This window comes from Triturus cristatus, chromosome 10 (assembly GCF_964204655.1).
Source record: "Triturus cristatus chromosome 10, aTriCri1.1, whole genome shotgun sequence".
Taxonomy (NCBI): Eukaryota; Metazoa; Chordata; class Amphibia; order Caudata; family Salamandridae; genus Triturus; species Triturus cristatus.
The window spans coordinates 568,828,567-568,849,385 of NC_140593.1; the positions used below are offsets into that span (position 1 = coordinate 568,828,567).

Sequence of the window (20,819 nt, forward strand, 5' to 3'; positions counted from 1 at the left end):
AGGCACGGTTATCCTCTAGGAAAAAAATAGAAGTACATCTATCTCATAATATGGAGACCTAAATCCTTGTTTATAGGTTTAAAACTTGTAAGAGTGTCTGTATCAATGTGAAATGGCTTAATTTGTAAAGACTGGGATGACGAAGACTGCGGGCCAGTAAGCAATACAACTTTTCTTTTTTAATCCAAAGAGGAGCAGTCAATTATAAAAGATTTAGTACAACTAGATATTCATACTGGCCCATATCTGGAAAGCTACAACACCCTAACAAAGGGTTTTTAAGGGAGCCAATAAAAATATGGATATTTTCTCAGTCCTCCATAAAAAAAAGTCCCCAGGGCCTTACGTCTTGTGAAAAATCCTTTTTGTGTTCAAACTATAAAGTGAACAAGAGAATATGGACCATGACCTAGGAAGGCAACACTGGCTCAGATAGTAAAATTCCTGGAATGCCTATATTAGTCCATGACCACTATTGCCTTCCTCCTTAACATGTGATAGTACTTTTTGCAAGCTCACTCTCAAGACCGAGCTCAAATTTCGAAATATTTTCATCCTTCGGAATTTGATAGATTCTCCACTTAACTTTCCTAAATTGTCCCCAGATCCCTTCCTATGAGTTTTAGATATCAGAGTATCTCAGTTTTGGAAAACTGAAGTTTATATCAGGTGAGTTTATCATTTACTTCAATAATTGCATTGGTAGCCCAATGTGGCTTCATAGTATGAGAGCAGTAATAAGGCATCATTGGCATAAGAGAAGAGTTAATGCTCTTGTTTTCTACATACTATGTCTGTAAGTGATTTGTTATTTCCCAAATGAGACCAGTCAACCCTGACCTGTACCATGCTGAAGACAAGATATTAGTAAGACACCATTAGAGGGTACTCATATATTTGTATTGCTCAACACAAGGTTTACAAATGTGTTAGAGAAAACAAAAACGTTTTTAGCTTGCCTTAAAAAATACAATTTGACAGTCAAATGTGTTGACTACTGATCAGTAATCTTCATTGCTCTTCATCCAAGTCTTCCTCGTCCTAGACCTTATATTCACAAGTTGATAAATCTCTCCGCCACAGATTAAACTTAGTTAAGTTGTTAGATGAAAGACTCTTTATACTGTAGCCTTCCTTACACATCCTTCCCTCCTACCATGCTTTTAACTCTACATTCACCCTTCTGGACATCTCCATCATAGCCAAGAAATATAACACCCAGGCTCCTCAAAGTGTACAAGGGAAGGCAGTGTGGGAGGACAAAGGACTGGGATAAGGAACATCTGAACAAGAATTAGTGAAGATTATCAGTAAGTAATCCGAATATTACCTCCCCACCTGCAGAGCCAAAGAGTAGGAAGAAGAACTCCGGGATACACAGTGATATAATTTACTTTTCTTTGAAAAACTATTTTTTTCAATGCTGTAACTTTTAAAACTTCAGTTGAAATCTGTAGATTAAGATATAGCAAAATGATAATACAAAACAAAGTATAAAAAAATATTACAGGTCTCAGCTCTGCAAAGGAAACCGACTAACTGCTGCACAAAAGGATATGGCCTTGAATATATTTAGGTATTTTCTTTTACCAATGGCTTGAAAAATAGCAAATCTCACTCATATGCTTAGGGTAGACGTTAAAGTTCTTTATTCTACTTTGCTAGATCCATCAAAAGAAACAAAAAATGATTCAGAAAAATTAAAAAAGGTTTGTTTGTTCTAATTAAATTACCCCTATTAACACCCATAGGTTGTGGAGAATTACTTTACTTTTCAGGTCAAAATGCGCCTGATAAAGATACATTTAAGAAGGTAATTTAGGGAGAAATCCTTGTCTATGTCTTAGAATTACTATGTATTGAAGAATTTGCCAATATGAAGGAGTAATAACTAAAGAGGTCAACAAACGTAATCTCTGATGTGATGGCTACCAGGAAGGTTACTTTGGCTGAAACCCATTGAAAATAAGTTTTGAGTGCAGTTCTTGCAACTCTTAGAGGACTGTAAGGAGGTTTCAGGGAGATAAGGGAGACTGAAGTATAGGAAAAAAAACTCTAAGGAGTTTAGAAACTAAAAGGACATTTTCTGGTAATGAACCCTATGGCTTCCAAAAACCTCTAATGGTTGCCCATCCTGCATTGAGGATAGAAGGGGATAGACCTTTTAAAAGCTTCCATGAGAAACTTCAAAATTGAATAGGGGCTATGAGTTTTAAGGTTTTCAATGTTTTGTTGACACCGAGATTCAAAATGTTTAAATTCTTTTAAATAATAGGATATAGGAAGTGTCTTTCCATTTTCCATTATAGCTAACACTACTACTTTGGGACAACCTTTTAGTTGAAGTCTTACCTGTTTAATATTCAGGCTGTGATGTGAGAACAGCAGAGAGTCTGATGGGACAGGGGACAAAATAGGGCAGGCAGGAGTAAGTGGAATGTGAAATGGATGCAAAACAGGCATTCTGGAGTAGGATAAGGGGCTTACATTGATGGCCTTTTATAACGATCTTTATGCGCAGGATCCTTGTCCCCCAGAGGCGGTCAGGGCATTCCTCGACTCCTCTCTCTAAAACAGGCATCCTGAGGAGAGAAGGAACATAATGTGGATAGTCCAGTATTTGGCAATTGAATTACTGTTGCTTCTTCCCCCTGAATCGGTTTCGAAACTCTAGGACAGAGGAAAGTGGAAATGAATGCATAGAGAAGTGTCCTGGGCCTGGCTAGAGAGAAAACATTCAACCAGCTCTCCTAAAGGCCTCGCCACACAAGAACTATGTGCAAAACTGGGGAAGCTATCTCTTTGGGTGCAACAGATTCATCCATGGATTTCACAAGTGTTGAACACTCAAGTGGAACACATCCTGTGATAGAAGAGAAGAAATCAAAGTAGGAAAGATTCTTTTTAAACTGTCTCCCAACCAGTTTACATTTGCATTAAGATGAGCAGCCCAAAATAATTCCACATTCTTCTCTGCCTATGAACAAATCTTTTGTGTAACCTGATCTACATCCAGACTCTTCGTAACGCTTTGCTGATTTATAGAAGCCTTTTCCTCTTGATTGTCTATACTTATTTGTACTGTTATTCCTGAAGCACTTGAGAAAAGTCCCAAAGAGCACGAAATTCAGTCAATAATTTTCTCTACTTTTATGATGTTCTTGCTTCAAAAAGGGGCCCATTCCAGTCCCTGAAGAATTACTCACCACCCCACGTTGCTGGCATCTGTTGTGAGGACTTCTTGTTTTTGTGGAGTTAAAACAAAAAAAGTAGTGGATATACTGGAGCCACCTGGATAGGGCAAGGGAGCTTTCTTCAGTTATTGGAATCCAGGCCTCGTAGGCTTGAGATGCTTAGACCGGTATTTTAACAGATGTAGCAGTAAACCCTGTAATCACGACCAATCCCTTGCTGAAGCTGCCCAAAGGGAGAACAATTTTCTTAAATGGGTTGATAGACATAACTATCTTTCTTCTGAAAGAGAGCCATACCCCAACTTGGTAAAGAAGAAGGGCAGAGGTCAAACCTGTTTAGATTTGGTATAAATACCAGATCTTGCAGTTGACTGTATAACTTATAAGTGTCTGCTTTTGCCTTTGAAAAGCAATTTTTTGCCAATACTCTATATAAGGAACTATCTGTATATATTCTAATTGTAAGGATGCCACCACTAGGTTTAATACCTTTGTAAAAACCCTCAGAAATGATGATAGGTCAACATAGAGGCTTCTATACGGGAAGAGTGCATGGGTAACTGTTTTCCTGGAGTAGGTGGGGATCCAATTGAAAATATTCCGGAGGAGGTGGAACGTGTGGAAGCAGGAGGACGAGACCGCGTTGATTTGTCAATTCATTAAGAGCAAGGAGTTCAGGATGATGCCGAGGTTTCGTGCTTGGTCCATGGGTAGAGTCAGAGTTCTGTGGGCCACCAGAAGTCATCCCAGGCGGAGGGGGTGAAGCCCAGGATAAGGAATTTGGTCTTCTCTGAGTTGAGCTTGAGGCAGCTGTCCTTCATCCAGGTGACAAATGCCTTCATCCCTGTGTGGAAGTTGCTCTTGGTGGATGTAGGTTGGTCAGTGACAGAGAGAATCCGCTGGGTGTTGACGGCGTAGGAGACAATGCGGAGTCTGTGGTTTCTAATGATAAGTGCAAGAAGGGCTATGTAGAAGTTGAAGAGGGTGGGGCTCATGGAGGAGGCCTTAAGCACTCCGCAGCTGATCTCTGTGGGTTCTGTTTATACATCCCGAACCTATTGGGTTTACTGCAAAGGAAAAGGTCAAACCTTTTTTTTTAAAATCACATGTAAAACTTTAGACTGATGACTGAATCATGTACGGCCTCACTGATCTCCCATGTGGATTTATTTTCTCACAGTACGCTACCCAGAGCCATCTCTTTTCTTAATAATGAACCCCCAACACAGGTTTCACCCAAGATTCAGACTGAACATTCTACGTGTTCTTGTCCAGTTTCCCGATTGGGCTTTTGATCTACGATTATGTCATATCCATGCGATAAGCACTCAGAACAAAGCACACTGCTCTTTGTCACAGTTTGTGAAATATACCATGCTGCTAGGAAACTATATCTAGTGCCTATATTTTTGTAATTCAGTATTCAACAGTGCACACTAGCACTGTCAGAACTTGAAGTATAACAGAAGTTAATTTTATTCAAAGCACTTTGTGAAAAATAAGTCATATTGTACAATATGTGAATGAGCTTTTTTAAGATCTGTAGTGTCTTTTATATGTCTGATCATAAGGACATTTTCCTTTTAAAAATGATTATATATTATGACAGTTTTAAATAGCCATTGTCTTGCATTTTTTGTAAACTTACATTTTTAAATCTGAGAGTTATCAGTGTATAAGGCAATATTAATAGATACTGCACAGCCTTTCTGTTAATGTACTTTTATGACTTTTTAAATCAAATCAAGATATTGATTGATTTTTGAAAGCTGTTCACTACAAGTTATATCTTTCCAGATTATTTAGACCTGGGGATGCCCCTCCCCTATCATAACTACTCATCTCTGAAAGTTACTGTCCTTGTCTATACACCAGAAATTACTCTTTTTACATCCCTTTTTTTGTTTACTTATTGCGTGTTTTAGATTTCATGTTATCCATTAAAATGTGTCTAAATATACATTCTGTTAAAACGTACATGGTCAAACCACACATCCAGGGTTATTACACTTCATTCTCTTACCTGTTCAAAAGTCTTTTGGCAAACCTATTGTAAAGATGCCAACACACATAAGTTGGGGTATCTTTCTTGTCTTTATTTTCAAGTACATTAGACATAGACTGGCAGGGAAGCAGGCTCACTCTAACTGCATTCTCCCCTTCAAGAATACACATTCCAAGTGCATAGACAAAGATCCAATGCAGAAGCATTCTACATTCCATCTACCCTCAAAGAGTGGATCCTAACACATCTCTCCCTTTACATCATGAAAATAAAAGAATTGATTCGTAGCATGAAACGTAGGAATGATGAAGTATATAAACAAAAAAACACCTACATTATAAAGCTAAATTACAACAACATTAAACTTAAAGTCTGAAATCTAAATAACACTCACTACAAAAACTCATCAACCATCAACCTGCCACATAACCCTGCAATTTAGCAGGTAATATTGGTTTTCTGTTACATTTCCTCAGAATAACATCAGCTATGACACCCTGTCCTTGATCATTCATCTCAGCTTTTTCCGACACACAAACACCCTTTCTGCAGACCACCGACAATCTGTCTTTATTCCAACACTTTTCATCTTCCAATCTAACTGAGTAATCATTCCCATGAACCACTTTCTTTGGCGGTAAAAATCGGGTGATCCTCTTTGCTCCCTTGACAGGAATTTTTACTCGCACATTAACACCCTCACTCACATCAAGTGTATACTTGCTTTGAGCCTCTCTACGTCTCTCCTCCACTCCCTGTAGAATCTCTACCGGGATCGTCCTTCATTCCATCCACAATCTGTTCATTTGCAAACCCGGTAACCTACCCTTGAACAACACAAAGGGAGAAACCTTGGTTTCTGCATTAGGTGTAGTGCGAAGAGCCTAGATCAACTTCTCAACTTCTTGCATCCAATCCAAACCACCCACTATCTAGAACTGTATATTTTCTTTGATTATTCTATTGCAGAGCTCCACTAAACCATTACTTCTTGGATGGTAAATCAAGGTTGTAAGGTGCTTAATTATAATTACAAAATCAGACAGAAACATTTCAAACTATTGAGAAACAAACTGTGGATCATTGTCTGTCATAATCTCATCAGGAACCCCTTCTCGGAAAAATAGTTTTCTCAAAACATCTACAACAGTAGACGTAAGGCTGTTGACAAAAGCCCCTTCCAGACACCTAGTATGATACTCTACAATCACAATCCCATACTTCACATGACCATGGCTTACACCTACTGGACCAATTATGTCCATAGCCAGTTTGGACCATGCAACCTCAGAAACTAGGATAGCAACGCTAGGACTGAAAACAGTTACTTGCGTCTTGTCACTCGCAAACAAGCTTTGCACGCTCGAATATACCGTTCAACATGTCTGTCCACACCCGGCCACCAAAATAATTCTCTTATCCTTCTCTTCATTGCTCTCATGCCTATGTGACCATCATGGGCCAGCTCCAGAACCTTACTCCTGAGAACTTAAGGCACCACAAGGAGATCAGATCTCCTCAACAGACCACTCATAACAGATAATTCTGGTTCTATTTTTCTAAATGCATCTCTAAACTTTTCATGCACCTGGCCATGAGGCCAACCTTCGTTGATGAACTTCATGACTTCCATCACAGCAGTATCATTCCTTAATGCCCCTAACCCTTCATATTCATTAATAGCACTTTGGGTGATACTCATCACCTCGCTAATTACCATATCATCCTCCTCTAATGTCTCCTGATCTTAAGTCTCTAAAAACAATCTGCCATGACAATCCTAATACCAGGAATATACTCCATTTTGTAGTGATATTCCTGCATCCTATACTGCCATTTAGCAATCCTAGGGGTTGCTCTTCCTGCTCCCTTTGTAGTAAACATATCTAGCAGGGGCTTATGATCTACCCTGACAAAAAACTCATTGCCCCACAAGTATTGTCTGAAATGATCTACACCCCACCAACAAGCCTCACACTCCACCACAGATTACAACGCTTCTGTGCCTCTGAGGCTACGTCTATCAAATGCCACAACTTCCTCTCTACTCTTCCTTCTTTGCAATAGTACTGCACCCAAACCATATTGACTAGCGTCCGTATTGACTATGCTGGGATCTTTGGTGTCAAAAGATTTGAGAGGGATAGCATGGGCTATCTCCCTTTTTATGTCCACAAATTATTGTTCACATAACTCACGCCATACAAATTTCTAATTTAAAAAAAAATAATTGACACATGGAATGTCTTATTTGTGCACACCTGACAACGAACCGAGAATAAAAATCCATCAATCCTATGCATGACCTCAATTGGTCCTTGCTTTGGGAACTGGTGCTTCCACAATGGCCTTAACTTAACTATCTTTTGGTTGTACACTTTCTGTGCTGCGTAGCTGTGCCTTTTGGTCGTAATACCCTGCTCCGTTCACCAGTTCAAAATTATTGGCTAGCTGCGGCAACCTCAACCGACGCGTCCTGCTGATGTACTGATACCCTGCTGAGGGACGCTGTTGGAGCAGAGCACAGCGCAGCGGTTGCCCGTGTTCCCCGGGTTTAAGGTATTGTTTTCTTCTTAATCAACTTACCGAGAACCACTGTTTAGCATTCCTCCGACTCTGCCCTGATGAGTGGCCGATGCAGTCTGGTCCAGTACAGAGCAGCGGTTGACCAAGTTCCCCGGGTTTAAGGTACTGTTTTCTCTTTTGATTAACACACAAGACCCCATGCTTAGTTTTCCTCACGCGTTCTGCAAACAGCCTATCCTCTCAATGTGGCAGACCTTATTTGAAGAGTTTCCTGGGTTTGAGATTGTGTTTACTTCCCTTTACTCATTGTAAATAGCTCCTTTGCAGCCTGCAAGCATGTCATCTCCTCTCGACACGTCTCTTTCCCCAGCTCGTGATCCTATGCAGCATACGTCCGTCATCACCGGCATCAATAACACGTGGGGGTCGGAGGGATGGGTGGAAACAGAAGCGGGGAGGCCATATGGGATTAATAGTGAAGCTTTATTAACCAAGAGAACATCCGTTGTATACAGGTTGTGGAGTTAAGAATGTTTCTACAGAATGCTTTATCGGTGCTTCAATAAGGAAAAGGGCTTTTCTTCGCGTTTTCCTCTCCTCTGTTTCTTCTCAGGTGCGCCGTTTCTGGAAGATGGGATCCCAGGAGGCTTACAAGGGCAGAACAACACAAACAAGAGAGACGGTAAGTATTCACCTGCTGGTGTTCTTGACCTTTCACCACACCCGAGTGAGTGCACATAGGAACTAATGTGGTAAGGAAAATAAAAGAAGGGTGCTGTGCTATACACACCCTTCTATGGGGATCCTTTACTGTAATTTCCCACCGTTGGCAGACTGTACTCTAAACGGGTACACTAGGCTCTGCTTCGATTTGGGGGGGGAGGTGGGGGTGTATTTGACACAGTGACTGAAAAGAACTGTGAACGAAAAAAAAGAAAGGAAAAACAAAACACCACAAACTTCCAGTGTAGTTAGGGCTCTTTGGCAGGTATTTGTCAAGGTAGGGGCCGGTGTGCTATGACTTGCTTTGTAACCCGCCACCCACACGTAACCTAGGTGCTCGTAGCACGTACCGCCTTATGCCGCAACTCTCCTGAGTTGCGGCGGCTCCTTCACTTCCTCCGGGAACCACCACTCTTCCCACCAGACGTCGGGGGCTTCTCCGTCCTCATCGTCCTCGGCAGCAGCGTTGTTCTGGGCAGCAGCGTCGACGTGGGTAGCAGCGTCGTCCTGGGCAGCAGCGTCGTCCTGGGCAGCAGCGTCGTCGTGGGCAGCAGCGTCGTGACTGTCAGTCTCCTCGAGTTCTGTATCACCTCTCACCGACTCCCTCTTGTCACCGGTCCTTGTTCTTTTTGTATTTTCCTTGTTATCGCCTGCAGTCTTTCTCGAGCCTTCCTTCTTTCTCCAAGCCTCCTCCCGATTGTTGTTGTTGTCCCTCTTCTCTGTCTCCTTTTCTCCTTCCTCTTTCGTCTGGGATTGGTTCTTGCGGCTCACATGATTATCCAGTGGTTAGTCCCGCCCCTGGCTCGCTGATTCTCCGCCCTGTAGAGGAGAACAACAGTCCTTCGTTAATGTTGATATTCTCTTCCAGGGCTTGTCGTCGGCATCGGATTCCAGCACGTATGGACCCCATGGCTGAGGAGTAGAAGGTAAGTTGGGGTTTTCGGGAGGGTTCCATGGTGGTTTCTCACAGTGAGTTGGGGTATCTTTCTTGTCTTTATTTTCAAGTACATTAGACAAAGACTGGAAGGGAAGCAGGCTCACTCTAACTGCCTTCTCCCCTTCAAGAGTACACATTCCAAGTGCATAGAAAATGATCCAATGCAGCTTGATTCTAAATTCCATCTACCCACAAAAAGTAGATCCTAACACATACTGTTTCTTTTTTATGTCATGTTTTAGTCACAAACTACACACCTGAATAAACAGTTTATGATTTTATCTTTAGCACATAACCCTCAATGCTAACTGTTGTGTACAAGAAGCAGACTTCCTGGCACATCAAACTAAAACTGAGTGATAGCCAGAAAAGCCTTCTGATGTCAGGGAGTAAAGATCATGCAAGTAGCTCGGGATCCTCTTACTATGTGTCGATTTTCACATAAGGCATAGGTTTGGGATGGAGCGTGGGTTGAAATGCGTCCATGTGGGAATATTCCTTGATCTGATGGGAGGAACATTGTCGATTTGCTTGGTGCTGCCTGTCAGATGTCTGATATTCTCTACATACTGACCAAACATTGACCCTGCATTTGTGGTGTGAGTAGGGCATACTTCGGTCTGAGGTAGGGTTGACTGTAATGTGGGCTTTACAATGCCTTTTCTTTTACTGCAGTCTTCTCTGATGCATGTGTTGGTGCTTTATCTGTGTGTGTTTTCTACGTGTAGAGAGAAGTATTGGGTTAGTTGTTTTGGTGATCTGATTTTTCACCATCCATTTCAGATGGGCTATGTGCTGTCAGTGAGTGTTTTATTGTATCACAGTGATGGGCTTTGGGTTTGAGGACTAGAGCATTATTGGCTCCAGTCAATGCGTCCTTTCACATAGTTCCATAGTAACGTTGACTAATTAAATCAGGGATGCTGTAGTGTTGTTCTTCTGGTAATACGTTCTTTGTATGTTTTTAAGTAGTTGTATCCTGTGGGTTTAGGGTGCTCACCTAGAGTGAGTGGCGTGCTTATGGGGAAGTTGGTATGACATAATAGTCTGAGCCCTAAGGTAGCCTTTGGGTATGGAGGTTCAGTGAAGACATGGAGAAGACCAAGCCAAAGACATTGCTTTGTGTGCGAGTTGCTTTGTTGATGTTCATAATGTTCGGTGCATGGATCCCTGTGATAATGAATGGATGCAGAAGCTGAAGTCCCTGATTTCCAAGACACCAGTTTTGTTGGTTCCTTATGGTTTATAGATTTGGTGAAATGTCTCTCTGGTAGTCAGAGTGGGAAGGGGAAAGCACAGAGCTCCGTAACACTGGGAATTGTGGTTTCCTGGAGATTTGTGGGTATATACCATGGGTATCAAACCTTTTTAGTAACAAGAGGCCCTTGTGTTTGAAGAAAATTATGCTGAGCTACTAATATTTGTGTTGTACACATAAGGCAATATTGCATTGGTGGCTATGCTGGTATTGCAAGATTAGTAGCCATGCTCACTTCAGTGCAGGATTGCCAGCAGTAATGTAAAAAAGACTGAGTTTGGAATGCCCCTACAAGGGTAATACATAACAGCCACCGCTGCGATGCCCCTGGCATCAAGGTAATAATACCAAGGTACTAATATTAGTAATCAGTCTCACAATGCTGCATGATTTATCATTCAAATATCTGCTTGAAATATTTTAGAAATTATGGGTTCTTAAAATTTCAGACATTTTCATTCCTAATGTGCACTAGTAATCTGTTCTGGGTCGGAGGTTGTGGCTAGGAGGTGTACTGTGACTCCTACGTAGAATGTGTACCCGTAGTCCAGCCTGCTGGTGACGAGCACCTGCATGAAGGTCCTTCTGGTGTTGACTGGGAGCGAACTGAAGATCTTCCTGGGCATGCGCAGGGTGTGGAAGCAGGCAGATGAAACTGCGTTTACCTGTTTTTTCATAGATAGCTTGCTGTCCAAGATTAGGGCAAGGTAGCAGGCGCGGTCTGTTCGGGGGGGGATAGGCCAAGTTCAGCAAGGCACTGTAGGAAGGTAGAATCCTCATCTCTGCCAAGTACCACGCATCACACGTTAGACTAACGCATTTCTGTGTGGCGGTCCGCATCACTGCACTGATATGCATTGTCACGTATTATTGGTATTTGCGCATGCCCCCAGACTGTCAAGCCATAGCGTTGCTAATTCCAATGCTAGTCTGAAATGTAAACCTGGAGAGTGGCAGCGTGCTGCTCAGGCATGCTGGGGCTGGCTGTCTGAGCAGGTATTGTGCTACGATGTAATAATTTGCACCCAGTGTCAGCATTCGACTTTTGGTAGCCGTGGTATGTCACCCTCCTGCTGGCGCCTGTAGCACAGCAGGGGTCAGGCAGCAAAGTTTCTGTGCAGCAAATGGTAGTTCTGCTCGCACCGCCGGTGCCAGAAGGAGCTTGTTTGGTGAGAGCCCCTCTCTGCAGTCTTTTTGCTCCCTCTGCCCTGTGTCTGATCGTTCTACACTCACTCAGGGTCACTTAGTTTATTGCCCATCAATGGCTAGACTGTTCCACTGAGCGCCGCCGCAAGTAGCAGAAGTTGCAGCACAAGCACTTTAGGTTACTTGATTTTTATCACCCACTGCACTCCTTTATACTTTTTTCAGCACGGATGGCTCTCCCATGTCCCGTGCCTGCCCGGTATGTAGTTACACTTGGTTGCTATAAAATTGGGTTCATTCTGAGCTGCCTCCGATGTGCTGTACTCTAGAAATTGTGCAGTCAAGCAGCCTCTCTCTATTTCAGCAGTGACACGTTAGTGCACAATACTGTAGTTAAACAGAGTCGGGAGGGAGTGTGTGTCGTGCTAATCGACTAGCGCTGCATGCAATTTGCCTCATTATAGCCCCATGGGCGGTGTCCTGCGCCAAAGAAAACAAGATCTCTCCAGCAGGGGGGGCCGTCCCGCCCAGCTTTACAGTACGATCAGATTACAAGGGCATTATTGCCCTCTAATTTCTTGTGATGCTTTGCAGCAGTTTTGAATTATTTTTCTCGTTGGTCAAATGGCTGTAAATTCTGACATTTATATGTTTCCCTCTTATTCATTGCTTTATTTTGCTCTAGAGATAGTGTCACTCATGGTCATTGAAATGTCACTCCTAATCACACTGAAATTATTTAATGTCACAGATAGCATCCTGAAACCTTGGCAGCTATGAATTCTTCTAGAATGGTTACCTACACTTTTTGCCTGGTGTCAGTGTGTTTTTGACCTAGCCTGACTGGGATCCTGCTAATCAGTACTCCAGTCACTGTTCTTTCTCCCTAAAGTGACCATGGTAAGTTATTTTGTACATCCACAATTGGCTACTGGTGTACCCTTGTAAGTCCCTAGTATATGGTACTGAGGTACCCAGGGCATAGGTACACCCAGGAGTCTTCCATGGGCTGCAGCATGTATTGTGCCACCCATGAGAGACCACTCAAACTGTCACTACATGCCTGCCACTGCAGCCTGTGTGAGTTGGCACTTGCACCCTTCACAACAGATATAAGTATTCTCCCTTCTGTCCAGCCCCTCCTCTGGGAGGGACCCCTGAGTCGTTCCAACCCTTTCTCTGGGGTACGAAAGGGCTTACCTGTGGGTGACTTCAGATTCATCGTGGGACAAGACTCAAGCCTGAAACTACGTCACTCTTCGACTGTCTGGGCACTTGGACTCCGCAAAACCAATGCAAGGGCAGCCGCCTTCTTATGTCCAACCCCTCGCCGCCGACGAGTCTCACTGGAGTCATAGCAGTGGGGAGAGTCACTTGATGTCGCTGTCAGGCAGGATGGTGACAGATGCTGGTAGGGCTACGGGAGCTGGTTTAAAGGTCGACCTCCATCTAGGCTGCTCAGGAAATGCCCCTTAAAGACTCATATTCACTAGAGGGCCTATGCTGGATGTCCCCTAGCTAGAATGGAAAATAACCCCATGTATAACATAGGAAAGTAATCAAGGGAGCTCGCATAAACACAAGCAGACTGAAATACAGAAAAATACTTATTTTGTGCACACTATATTCTACCTTGTGTATGATGGCAAACACAAATTTTGATTAAAAACGATAATTTGAATGGACGTCGCTCTTTCTGTTGGTACAGCATGGCATCACACATTGCAACCACCAATATTCTAAAGCAGGTGTTTTCCCATGGTAGGTGGCGGACACTTGTGCCTCTGGGTCGTCGAATTGAGTCGAGGGGTTGCATAATGTGAAAGCAGAAAACCAGGGACCAATCCTGGCTTCCCTATTTGAACACATGGTTTGAACATGGGCAATGATTTTATCTAGCAAAGCCCTCTGTATCTTAATTATTTGATTTGACAGCACCTTTCAATACTCGAGTTTAAGGTGCGCACTGTACAAAAATAATAGCATGCAATAATAAAACTCTTCTGCATATAAATGATATACCTGTTTTAAAGACAAAAAATGAATGAAAACAAACTTTAGTACTACATGGAGTTTGGTACATGATTTAGATTCAATCAATTTTGAGGGCACAGCCGTGCCAAGGCTATTAAAGCTGAGACAACACAACAGATTAAAGGAGAATTGAGACAGATAAAACACTCTGAAGAAGGCTATCAACTGATGAACACAACGGTTAAAGAAGGAGGTATATGAACAGAGCAGTTGCTGGAGTGGTATTGCCCGTGAAGCTTGCTTGTAGGCAAACAGGCAGGATGGCAGACAGACATACACGCATACATATATATGTTTAAGTGGAATCCCCACCAAAGAATACCATGCCACACAAACAAGGCATCAGGGCCTGAACCAGGATTAACAGGAAATTAAATTGCTGTGTCTGCAATAATTATGCTGCTTAAAAAAACGAATGTTTTTTTCTACACCTGCAGATGCCCTGGTCTATAGGGAAATCATACGGTCTCCTGGCAGGATGTAAGTATGGGGAAGAGTACGTCACACAATAATGGAACAGATAACATCACCACACACTTCTAGGGAACCCATTTCACTGGGTGCTACCTGGCATTTTAAACATACTCTTTCTACAATTCTGTATTTGCTCCCACATAAATAAAACATCATCTGTGTCTCTCCCAAGCGTCCTTGGATCCTAACAGTAATAACCAAAGTTAAGCAGATCTGACACACAAGAAAAAAAAACTGGTGAGAAGGCCCACAATGTCTGGCATAGTGATTTAAGAGTGGACATTATTTGGCATACGTGAATTTCGGAGTCATCAATCAGGGGGAGTCATATATTCAGCCAAAGAGTCATGCCGGAGGAGTTGTGGGAAGGGGGTGGAGGGAGGGGGGAGGGAGTTATTGCAGAGTATAGCTGATTGATTCAGGATGAGTTATTTTGATCATGACCTGGACCCGTTGACTGCAATCTTTCCTCGCATAAAGACTTGGTGATGGACCTACTGGGGACTATACTGCGAGGCTTTTAGGGGGAGTGATTAGTCAGTGAATATGACAATGGGTACCAGTGGGTATGATTGTACTAGATATGCGGCTCAGGTGGGTGTTTTAAGGCAGTATTGATTGCTGACTGTAATGTGTTTCGCATGCTCTTAAATGTTAATAAACATATTCTTAAAAAAAAAAAAAAAATCAATCAGGGGGAGTGAAATTGGGGAAGTAGTGGGGGTTCGTGTGTGAAGCAGTCACATGGGCTTGAGGCAAGCAATAGAAATAGGTCACCATGCACTGATTGGCTAGCAAAAGACTAATTTCAGTAGGGTGGGCCATAGACATATTACTCATGGTCCGCAGTGCCACTTCACCAGCTACTTCTGCCTGCCACGCTCAGACCTCACACACTAAGAAACACAAAGCAGCAATACAGTGTAAAACAGGCAAGAGACACAAATTATCAACTGTTAATGTATAAAGGACAAGAGAAAATCTGATGTAAAATGTTGAAAATACACGTCAAAGATATGCGGTTATGAGAATTTTGAAGAGACTTCATCTGCTTCACCTGGCTTCTGCCTGCCACACTCAAACATCCCAACGCAGAAAACCTCAATGTTTGACAGGAGGAGCAAACATCTGATGCATATATTTAAGCCGCACGTTTAAATACTCATATTTACGTACATACATGTTTAAATCCATGTTTAAACCTCACAAAGCAGCATCCTTCAATGTAAAACCTTCGTCCTGGACTGAGGCCGACTCTAAGGCTGCTGGAACTGATGGCCTTCAGCATTCCTGCTGGTCTAGCATGCAAAGTGGCACATGTGGGCTCTGCAGTGGGATCTGAGGTTTTAGTGGGCACAACATCAAGGGGACATCTTAGACTACGTTCAGATTTTAGAGGAGACTGCAAAAGATCTGCAGTGGTTCTTATTGAACTGGGATTGAGACAGCAGCACCTCTTCCCTTTTCTGCCAAGAGCTGACAGTGACCAATGTGTTGTTTCTGGGTTCGGGGTGGGCGGCTGTGAGAGGTGGAGATTAGTGGCGGAGTCCCAGCTCCACATCAACCTTCTGGAGCTGAGAGCCATCAGCTTACCAGATGAACTCGGCAGTCAGTGCCTAGTGGATCACGAGTAGCAATTCTCTTCCACAATTGGGGAGAACCTTGGCTCGATCTGTTTGTCACTGCCAAGAACGAGCAATGTCAGCACTTCTGCAGACTGGAGTTTCCAAGGCATCTCTCACTCACACACGCGTCTCTCCTTAAGTGGAATATGGGACTCCCTATACCTTCCGGACTATACCACCCAGCCTCAAGTGCTCAAGAATATCAGGACTGAGTGGTCCAAGTTATCCAAGAGGAACCGGATTGGGCACGGAGAGAATTCCTGGGCTTGAGTATCTGTCATCTGATGAGGCTGCCTCCTCAGGAGGACCTGCTATTGCAGTAGCAGGGCTGGGTTCTCCACTCAGGCATTCGCAATATCCATGTTCACTGGGAGTGAGTGAACTTCACGAAGTCAAGTTGACGCAGTTGCTTCTGAACCCTGCAACGGATGGTAAGGCGCGGAGGTTGGTGGTCATTATAACTCTGGTTTGTTGTTATTGCAGGTAGCCTTGCTTCATCTGATCCCCCGATTCCAGATGTGTAGGATACACAGTGCTTTAGGTGATTCCAAAATCTGAGACTAGAAGGGAAGAAGTGATGCAGACTGTGGTGCGGTGACATGGAGGTACTGTAGAGGTTTGAGGCAGAGGGAGAGAGGAGGTAATAGTAGAAGGGAGGTAGGGACTGACAGTTGGGACAAGACGAAAACTGTGGAGAGTAATTCAGAGGGGATAAGGGAGCAGTGAGAAGCGAGCTGCAGGTACCAGGAGTGACAAAGCGAAGTACCTAAGTAATATTCCCAGGTCAGTGGTCTGGCAGCGCAAGAGTTACACTAGAGAGCACACTGCAGTGAGAGATCAAGGACTGCATAGGAAGAGACATTAAGTGGACACGAAATAGAAGATCTTGGTGAGAGAGAGAAACAGAGGACTGCAGAGGAGCTAAAGGTGGGCCTGCACCGCATGGGAATAAAGAATGAGGAGACCGAGAACTGCAGTCCAGTGATGTGGGAGGTGGTGAAGTGAAGGTGTTTGTGTCATGTGGGAGCAAATACATAGAGTTAGTGACCTTGAAGTGGAGTTAGAGGGAAGCAGGGCACTGCACTAGGGCAAGGCTGTGAGTGAACTGGGTAGGTAGCTGGGGTTGGTAAGGGCAGTGAGCTGCAAATGGACCAGGGTATATTCACTCAGTAATGTGCCTGCAGTGCACACATAAGCTCCTACACAATAGGAGGCCGCCTCAAGATTTTAAGCTGGCAGTGACTGTTCAATATATATATATATATCTACATATACATATATATATATTTATTTATATATATATATATATATATATATATATATATATATATATATATATATATATTTCACATTAGGTTTTAGAGTGGTTTTTTTTTTTTTTTTTTAAACCTTTATTTAGCACTGTGTACAAGACAAATACGGGCCTACAACCATCCGGCCGGCCTCGACACTTCTGATGCTTGATAGCAAAGTACACGTCCACTCGGTGGCACGGCAGCACCTAAAAGCATACGACCTATGTTGCAAAATCCACGTGCACTGAGTGGCAGGAGACAGTAAGGTTAATTTTAAAAAGTTTTAAAGTTAAGGAGATACAGAGCTAGAACGGATCAGTGCACAGAACAGACGAACATACAATAAATGGGTAACATCCAACAGGAGAGTCAACTAACAGTGAACATATCTAAAATGGCGGCACGAAACTATAATACCAGGATATAGATACGCAGCGAAATGTGCCTCCCAGCCGCTACCCTCCTAACACCATTCCCCCCCACTGACCCTAGAAAAAGACGTAGGAAAAGGACAGAAGAAAGAAAAAGAAGGCCCATAGTAACAAAAAACGTATCGAAGAAGACCCCCCACCCTACACGCATGCCGAGGCTATGGCCTACCCCCCCCCTAGCTACGTGTCTGTCGCCCCATAGGAACCCGAAATATAGAATTAAGGAAAGAAGAAAGGAAAAAAGACCATAAAGCGGGGAGGAGCCCACCACACTGCCGAACTCCCGGACTCCCGCGCCGCTCATACATCCTGCGCCATGTACAGTACAGTATCAAAAGACCCACGTAAACCCGGTGGTCCCGATTCAATAACACCCAGCACTTCAGCACTTCACAAGTCCTCCCCCCGGCAGAAGAAGGAAACAGGAGGCGAAATCGCAGCGACATGTAACAAAAACTGGTCATTAAAGACTACTCATCCAAAATTACAAAACGTGTATCAGTCCCCCGTATGCCGATCCAACCAAAGCGACAACCGGCATGCCATCACCCCTGTCCGGACCGGCAGATATGATTCAGGCCCGTCCATTGCTGCGAGTCACCTTCAGCCAGGACAAAGAGACAAGATGGCCGCTCTCGAGGAAAGGGGACAATGAAGACGTATCGTACCACAGGGTCCCAAACGCAGCAGTAACATGCCACAGAGGCTCGAGCGATAGGTGCTTTCAGGGTAACATCTGGCAAGGGAAGCGAAAGGCTAGGTCTCAGCAGGTAGTTCGTAGGCAGAGTCACAACGTTCAAAGTGAAGGGTGTCCCTGCAACTGTATCCGTGTCGATGGGTTGACGCGTTACATTGTAGCCAGGAGGACTCCGCACCACCGGCCCCCCACTCTGCGACATTGTTTCACCTCCAGGAGAAAACAGGGGCGGCGGGGGATCCTCCAGCCGGGAACGTCCCGTTGCAACCAGTGCCTCATCGATTCTCCGGGTCAGCGCCCGGCAAGTACTCTGCATTGCCACTTTTAACGCCACAAGGGCGGCCAATACATCCCCACAGGTCGGGTCCCTCTGTACCAAGCATCGGTCCGCACTATCCCGCTGTTCCTCCGATGCGGCAATCAGCTCCGGGGCACATGGGCGCGCAGACACTGCGAGTCCAGGGTCAGCCAGCGTCTCAGCAAGAAGAGCAGACGCCATTGTCATCTCCACTGCGGGCAATTAGTGACGGGACAAAAATGACTATGATCCGAGGATGTAGACACCGGAAAAGCGTTGTGCTCCACTCGGGAGCTGCACCGGGCGAGAGCGCCCCACGGCCACCGCGAGAACCGGCCGTTCGCCGCAGGAAGACGCTACAAAATGGAGTCCGCTCGCTTGTCTTCAGGGTGGCGGAGGAGAGCTAGCATTAGGGGGCTCCGACGTCGTCCACACCACTGCCGGCGCTCGGGGGAGTCCGACCCGGACGTAAGGGTCTGACTCCAGTCGCACGGCCAGCATTTCCTCCCCCGCGATTACCCGCAGTATTCCAGCTCAGCACCCCGTCCACATCCCTCGGCGTCCAGCGGCGGCCATCTACGCAGGGACCCGTGGGAGCGCCGGAGGTCGTAGTAGACACCGAGTCAGCCACCAAACCCGCCGACAAAGGTGTCAGGAGAACGCCAGTCACTTCAATGCCGGTAATCCGCGGCGGCTGGGCGGCGCAGGTCAGGAGGATTAATCAGGATTAACAAAAGAAGCCGGACGGTCCACGGAGCCGGGAGCTCAGGCGTCCGACCCGTCGGCCATCTTGGCTCCTCCCCCAGGTTTTAGAGTGTTAAGAAGGATCCGAAACATTGAAGAGTTGCAGTGGTTTATTCAGTTGTAGATAACAAACAACACACCAGTACAACAGGAGCAGTGCGTGTCTGCTGGCAGTTCAAGTGTAATCATAACGGTCTTTTAACTGTCAGGGAATCAGCTGGCATTCTAGAATGGTGGCTGATTACATCACAATGCCAGCGCGAGGACAGGGGAGCGCGAGGAAAGGGACGGGAGCCTAGGGGGAACAAAGCTAAGGGAAAGGCAAAGGTGAGCACAACACAACAGAGTCCTTCATGCGATAAATCCCTCGTCGCTAAATCCATGTAGTAATTCACACTGCTATAAGGTTATGTTTAGCACTTTATTTCTTTAAGTAGGTACGCACATACAAGGATGTCCACAGCACCAAACCAGATGAACACTGCCACCAACATTCTATGATACCACATAGATACACATTCTATACTACAGCACATAAATCTATATTGTTTATATTATGACATCACTGTGATTAGAACCTTATTACTACAGAGCCCTGTCCAGGTCAGAGAACAGACTCATCGGTGGGGACTCTCTGTTGTGTTTTGTCGCACTGCATCATTTCTTAAACTTTCATGGCCGAGTTAAAAGATAATTTATATATTGATTGCTAATTCTTTTCAGAGTCCAGCATTAATGTTAGCTTGCACCTTAAACAGATAGTTTACGAACGAGGACTGGATCTTGGTGGGCAGCCCTTTCCTTACAAGTTCAATGATAATCCCTGCCTCGCCGTTTTAATTGTGTTTGGACAAAAACAATAAATGCAACAATCTGGAGTCCACCATTTAGCTGGAACCTAAGCAGTTGCTGCGAACCGACATATGTCAGGTAACACGGTATCGCAATGGACATCTCTTCAAGACTTGAGTTTGATTACTCTCTGTGTATAATCTTTTGTGGTTAGACCTGTTTTCTTTCGCTCATGAATTCGATTAATACGTCCCTCTTTTTGTTTGACTATTGCGTGTTTTCTATTTTTCCAGTGGCTTTTCTTTTCAGATTAAGTGTAATACTTGACATTTGTTTTTGTAATCAGAACAAAAAAATCACATTATCTATTAAAACGTGTCTAAATATACATTCTGTGTAAACGTACATGGTCAAACCACACATCTAGTATTATTACACTTCATTCTCATATCTGTTCAAAAGTTTTTAGGCAAACCTATTGTTTTCTTTCTATGCCATGTTTCATTCCAAAACAACACCCCTAAATACACAGATAATGGTTCTACCTTTCACACATAACCCTCAACGTTAAATGTTGTGTACAAGAATCATACTTCCTGGCACATCAGACTAAAACTGGGTGATAGCCAGAAAAGCCTTC

General features: G+C 44.1%; 1 protein-coding gene across 1 annotated transcript in view; it reads left to right on the forward strand.

Annotated features, from left to right (window-relative positions):
• Positions 1–20,819, forward strand: part of LOC146789745 (nuclear distribution protein nudE homolog 1-like) — a 119,073-nt gene that overhangs the window by 21,987 nt on the left and 76,267 nt on the right. The window contains exons 3-4 of the mRNA XM_085630135.1: positions 8,339–8,407; positions 9,317–9,374. The gene's annotated coding sequence lies outside the window, so the exon portion shown is untranslated. The remainder of the gene's footprint in view (positions 1–8,338; positions 8,408–9,316; positions 9,375–20,819) is intronic.